The sequence below is a fragment of the Chiloscyllium punctatum genome, unplaced genomic scaffold, assembly GCF_047496795.1.
Source record: "Chiloscyllium punctatum isolate Juve2018m unplaced genomic scaffold, sChiPun1.3 scaffold_109, whole genome shotgun sequence".
NCBI classification, from domain to species: Eukaryota; Metazoa; Chordata; class Chondrichthyes; order Orectolobiformes; family Hemiscylliidae; genus Chiloscyllium; species Chiloscyllium punctatum.
The window spans coordinates 238,564-245,915 of record NW_027309843.1 but is presented as its reverse complement, the minus strand read 5'-3'; positions in this window follow the sequence as shown (position 1 = coordinate 245,915).

Below are 7,352 nucleotides of genomic sequence, written 5' to 3'. Positions count from 1 at the left end.
TGAGAGAGAGAGAACAATCCGCTGGAATGTCTGAATTACTCCCAGTGCCACGTGGAAAAGAGGTAATGATTAGGAAGGTGATATAGTTTAACATGTGGTTAAAGACCGAGTACAGGCGTGAAATTTTCAACTTTTGGATCATTAGGTTCTCTTCCAGGGCAAGTGAGAGCTTTCAAAAATGGACAGTTTGCATCTTAACTGGAGGAGCACCAGCATCCTTGTGTGGGAGTTTGTTAGTGGAAATTGGGTGGATTTAAACTTTTAAACCAGGAGGCTGGGAACCAAAGCAGCAGGTCAGAAACTGAGAGAAAGTAGGGGTGAATAGGACAGCAGGCATGGCCAGTCTCATGACCATGATGAAGGGTGCATCATGTCAGTTCAAAATGTGAGTTGGAGATTGGAATAAATGACAGAGATGAGGCACATAATTATCAGGATTAAACAAATACGATTGGACAGTGTGGGGGATGTGAGGGAGTGAAGTGTGTGAGATCAGGAAGCTAGTGTACAAAAAGTATGATAAGGGAAAGACAAACCAATAAAACGTATTTAAAACTTTGTACCTAAGAGCAAAGCCTATTCGGAAAAATATTGATGAGCTGACAATAGGTACAGAGATAAATGTGTATGACCTGGTGCAGATTGCTGAAACATGGTTACAGGGAGATCAGGGCTGGGCAGTGACATGTCCAAGGGCACTCACTATTCCGGAAGGTTAGACAAGGAGGAGCAAGAGGTGGAATTGATGTATTGGTTAAGGATGATATCAAGGCGGCATTAGGAAATGATATTGTCAGGATGGAACGGCATGTAAATCAGTCCAGGCGTAAATAAAAAGCAAGAGAAGAAACCTTTTGGGAAAAGAAAAGTTCAGCCACTGTTCACCAGAAGCATTTCTGAATTCGGAAATAATGACAGCTGTTGACAAGGGCACAACATTGGAAGAACGTGCACATTGACTCAATTAATCAACTTCGCAAAGGGAGTCTCGAAGAACAATTCGTAGACTGTATGAAGGATTGTTTTTGAGAGCAACATATCATGGATTCGACCAGTGAACGGGTTACTTCAGATTTGATATTATGTGACATGGAAGGATTGATAAATGATCTTACAGTTAAGGGTCGTCTTGGACGCAGTGACCGCAACACGCTGTAGTTTCAAACTCAGATTGAATGTATAAGGACAAGAGTCACATATGAAGGTTTTAGTGTTGAGCAATGATAATTATACTGGGTTAAGGAAGAAGTTGGCTTGGGTGGACTGGCCAGGAAAAAACAAAACAAAACTATGAAGGGCAGGACAGATTTTTAAAAAAGTAAAGACAAAAGGAGATACTAAATAACCTCACAATTAAAGTATATTGGTGAGTGGAAGAGGAATTGCGTAATGGAGAAACATCATTCATGATATGACATGGAAATCAATAATAGCTGGAGGGAAAAGTCTCGGGCAAATCATATTACACAAGTTAGTCACACTCTGGAGAACTGGGCAAGGCAGTGGCTTGGTGGTGTTATCGGTGAACTGTTAAGTGAGACACCCAGCTAATGTTCTGATGCCCTGGATTTGAATTCTGCCATGGTAGATGGTGGATCTTGAATTCAAATGTGAAATTAAGAGACTGATGGTGATCGTGAATCGATTGTAAGGGAAAACTCAGCTGGTTCACTAATATCCTTGAAGGAAGGAAACTTCCATCCTTATCATAGGTTCATCATTCTCTGGTTGTTGACATTTCTACTTATCTCCGATATAAAAAAGTATTCCCTTCACTCTGAGACTATGCCTTTGGGTCCTTTCCCTGCTAACAATAGAAGCATCTTTCTGACATCTGCTCTGGACAGCCATTTAGTATTTTGAATGATTCAATTACATTCCTTCATCCTTCTCAACTTCAGCGAGTTTAATCCCAGAGACCTCATATGTTAGGCTTTTCAGTCCTGATGCCATTCCTGTGAACTGCCTCTGAACATGCTCGGGGCAGTCTACCCTTCCTGAGATATGGGGCCCAAAACATCACACAATAATCCAAATGTAGTCTGATTCGAGCCGTATTGAGTCTCAGAAGTACATCCATGCTTTTTTATTCAAGTCCTCTAAAAAGAAATGTCATCATTGTATTTGCCTTTGAGACCAATCCTGCCACCTGAAATAATGAACTTATCATTGATAATAACAAATTACCATGGAGTTACAAAAATGAACAATGATTAAAGTATGCTGGGAAATGGATCCCATCCTTGAGAAAACTGTCTGTGCTAAACCACATGCTGTAGAATCCAGACAGGCTGTAGCTACGCACAGACAATTTGTGAACAACCCCGACAGGTACAGACCACGAAATTCAAACCCGGAGTTGAACTTGAATGGGACAATGGAATGCCTCTCTTGGGCCATCAATGTGCCAACCCTTGGTTAGGTCTGATTGATCAGAGTTGTCCAACATAGTCATTCTGTTGACAGATCCTCCATATCCTCCCAAAATGAGGTGAAGACTCTGAAGAACGAGAATCACCGCAAAACCCCACTTAGGGCAGTAAATCGAGAATATTCACCAAAGCAGAATATACCTCCAGGTGCATCATAAGAAGAACAATTCAGCGCGTGGAGCACGGCAATGTTCTGTTGTGATGGTATACGATCATACAAAGTTAAGTTAAAGCATTAAGTAGTTTATAGTGTGTTTCATTACGTTATAGTACAATTTATTGTTCTAATGTTAATTGTGTTCAATAAACAGATGTTTATGTTTATGAGTCGACTCACAGTTCTTTTGGTGAATATAACATGTTAAAACACACTGTGTCGTGATATAAAAGTTTCCTAACAATTCTCTTTGCACTTGAGACAGAAGAATTTTCCCGCATTTAGAAAATAGTCCAAACCGGTATTCTTCTTACCAAAGTGCATGACCTCACACTTACCCCCATTGTACTCCATCTGCCACTTCTTTGCCCACTCTCCTAACGTGTCTTTTCCCTTCTGCAGCCTCTCCACTTCCGCAATGCTTCCTGTCTCTCCACCTATCTATCATCTAAAAGGTTAACCAGAATGCCCTTAGACCATTCATCTTGATCATTAACTTACAAAGTAAAAAGTCGTTGTCACAACACTGAGCCTTGTGGAATATCACATGTCACTGGCTACCAAACTGACATGATCATTTTTATCCTCACTCGCTGTTTTCTGCCTTTTTAACCTTTGTTGTTTCTCAATTCCACCCACACGGATTCTACACCATCTGTTCATATTTCAGTGATGAGAACTGAGTGATGGAGCTGCAAAACACTTTTGCATTGGCGCTAATTAATAGCTTGGAATGGACTAAAAATATGACATTGTCGATTCCACTGAATTATGGCGACAACCTATGCCTTTGACGAAATATTCTGTTTGCATTATGGAAGAATATGTGAACCTGCCTGAGAAGACACAGACAATTTCAAATGTTTGTATTCTTCCATAATACAGACGGAATATTTGGTCAAAGACATAGGCTGTCAAAAACATTCCAATGGACTTGACAATGTAATATTTTTACTTTCCTTGTTTTTATTTCTATATGAAGAAGACACGAGTTAATAAGGAGATATAAGTTGGTCAAATGAACAACAAATATTGGTGTATGGAGAATAGAATGGAAAATGTGTCTGTGTTCAAATATGTTGGAAGTTTAATGGAAATGTACGAATTGTTTAAATGGAGAGATTGGATTGAGGCACAGAGGAATCAGAGCACGCGGATCACACAAAAAATTTCGTGTACTTCAAGATGTTAGAGAGGCCAGACAAATGTTGAAACGTTTTTGAAACAGAATTCATTCAGAAGTAGGAAGAACTTTTTACAGTTTTACAGGGTACTGGTGAGACGACATCAAAAGAACTATGGCCATAATGACATGCAAAGCAGTACAGAGAAGATTCACTCAACTGACTCCTGTGAAGAATTGTATTTCAGGAGGAAATATTGAGCAGACTGGCCCTGGATCTCCTGGAGTTTAGCTGGACAATATGCGATTATGTTTAACCTCAGAATATTCCGAATAGTCTTTTTAAGTTGAATTCTGAAATAATACTTCAGTTTGTATGAGACATTACAATAAGTGGTTGGAAAGTAAAACTAAAGAATATCTCATGTCACAAGATGTGTGTTGTTTCAGCCCTCTCAAAGTGTTGTGTATTTGTGAAACTCTCTTCCCAGACAGCGATGAAGGCTAGGACATTGAATATTCCTGAGGCAGAGGCAGGGAGACTGTTGACTAAGAATGACACAGTAACGTTGTAAGGGCAAAGAAGGAACACTTACGCCTGATGCTAGCTGCTACTTTTATGTTGTCTTCAGCTATCAAAAAATTAGGAGGCCATTCTCATGAACCTGAAGACTTTTTCTTTCAGATTGATGGATACAACTTTCCAAATGTGTTTTTTTAAACAAGGTAAAAACTCCTTTGAAACTGCTTTAGAAATTAGATAATGTCGTATAGATGTCTTAATAGTGCAGCTTCCTTTCAGTTGTTGTTGTGAGGTGAGTTCCATTAGTAAAGCCACCGATCTGTTGCCTATGTTTAATTTCAACTCATCATGTGTTAGTGAACCCCAGTGGACCTCGTGGTGCTGGAACCCTAACATTTTTGTTTCAGAGAGAGTTACAAGTGACAGTGAACAAGTAACAGTGAAGGGACAATGGTTTCTATTGAAACCAGGATGCAATGTGACCTTGGAGACTATATTCTTCACCAATTGATGCTCACAAGCTATGGAAATGCTGCGACTATTTTCTGTTTTCACGAATTAAAGTGCTAGAGTCTTATAGCACACAAACAGGCCATTTAGCGCAACATATCTACACCAACCAGAAAATACCAAACTACATTAATGGAAGTTACCTCAAAGCGCATGGCCGACTCTGCTCTGGCATTTTGTGCTCATTCAGCTGCTGATTAAATGCTGCATGAACACGTGGTTATTCGTGACCTGGGCTGTCAGTTGGCCTTTTATTTCAATGTATTCACAAAATGGCGTCTGTAAATGCATCACCCGACTTCAAAGGCCGCAACAAGCTCATCAGATCAATAAACACGGTTACATTGTTCAAATATTATTAGAAAATTAGATTTTTCAAACATTCATTAGGGATTTTAATGAAGCTAGTCCAACATTAATTGCCGTTGAGCAGTTCCAGTCCAGTTGGTGTTGATCCACCCAAAGTGGCTATTGGGAGGGAGTGCCAGCTGTGCATCTCGTGCCAGTTTAGCTGAGAGTAAGTATTACTGGTGGTGGAGGTCGTGTTAAACAAGCTGCGGTACTGTGATGAACAGCTGGCAGAGGGTGGTGCTTCACAATATATCATGGAATCATATAATAAAGAAGATGCCTATCAAATTGGGCACCATCGAGCGTTGATACAAGTTCTTTGCCAAGTTTGTACGGTTTCCTTCATCAACCACCCTCACAGGCAATGCATTCCAGAAGCATATCACCCTCTGGGTTCAAAACAGATTTCACAAATCATCACTCAATCTCTTGTCTTTCACTTTAAACGTGTATCCCCTTGTATTTAACCGTTTGACTAAGGGCAACAGCTGCTGTCTGTTCCCTCTGTCTATATCTCATGCTGTTATACACCTCTGTCAGGTTCACCCCATAACCTTCTCTGCTCCAAAGTAAAGCAAAAGCAAATCTAGCATATCTCCATGGTTTGAGTACTGTCTTGTTTTGTTACTTCTGTCAAAGTGCAGCATCTCACATATTGTAGTGTTAAGTTTTTCGGTCATTGATCTGCCATTTGAACAATCCTTTTGTACCCTCCTGTAACCTAACACTTTCGTTCCCACTGTGAGTCATAGGACAGAAGGTCGTTTCTTTACTCAGAGAGCAGCAGGGGCGTGGAAAGCACTTCCTGCAACAGAGTAGACTCACCAACTTTAAAACCACTTAAGTGATCATTGGATAGGCATAGTGTAAAGGATAAAAAATGGAGTAGTGTAGTTTAGATGGCTTCAGATTGGTTTCATAGATCGGCGCAACATCGAGTGCAGAATGGCCTGTACTGTGCTGTAATGTTCTATGTTCTATATGTGCACAACCCTGTCAAACTGTATATCCAGTGATTGAAATACTTATGTAACATACTATTCTTTCCATTTGAAATAGCCCTGTCGACATTCATCGAATGCATGTAGTGTGGAAACAGGTCCTTGGAAGAGTCTCCTAGCCAGACCCATTCGTCTCCCCCTCCCCACCCGCTCCCGATATTGACCCCTCACTATTGTGCCTAATCTATACATCGGTGAACACAATGAGAAGATTAGCTTGGCCAATTCACCTAATCTGCACATCTTTGAACTGTGGGATGAAATACATGCAGACCTGGGGAGAATATGCAAACTCCACAGAGATTCGCCTGAGGTTGGAATCGAACCAGGCCCTAAAACTGTGAAAGTGTAGTGCTAATCCCTGACCCACAGAGCCACATCAGCTATCAGCATTCTGTCTCATTTTGGTTGCTTTGCTTTGCATTTCATTCTGTCTGTCAGAAAGCGTGATGGTGACTAGGGGAATATGTTGTCTTCCCCTCAAATCTCCACAACCACTGCTCCCTTTCCTTTCTATCTCCTAACTAATGTTATATTCATTCTGTCCCTGGCTCATTAATCCAGGGGTTTTAATGAACCAGGTCTTTGTACATTCCGTTTTATTTTTCTTTGGACTGAAGTCAAAAAAAGACTGAAGGAAATAAAACAGCAATAAGATACTTGTCGATTAAAAAAAACCTGAAGCGCATTGTGTGTTGACATTACAGTGTTGCCTTCAGACCACAGTCAGAGTCATGTCCAGACGAATCCAAGCTTCCTCTGTACGTCAACAGCAACTATGCCCAGGGATAATCTTTTGGTTGGCAGTTGTTCTAGTGGAGGAGAGAACAACAAAATAACAACAACTTGATTGTGTGATTTTTGGGGCTGCAAGCCATTACAACATTGTACATGAACAACACAGCAAAATAAGCTAACCTGCAAAAAGAAAACATCCATCACTCCCACCCCGCCCTCACCTCGCCACTGACATTGTAAGAGCAATTAGTGTCTGGAGATGTGGCCAATAGCGAGAGATGTCAACATCCAATCCAGCCCAGTTGTTCATGTGAGCTGCAAGTGCAGTAGTGAAAGGGTTAATTGGAACTGTTTGTTTAGTAACTGTGATTGATATCAGCCTCCATGGATTCAACTGTGTCAATAGAGGCTTTCCCTCTCCTATTTGTAAGGGACTTCTTTCGGTGCCTTATCCAATGGTAGCAGCAGATACGCCACCTCCGACACTAGTGGAGTCAGCAGCTACAGAGACAGAGAG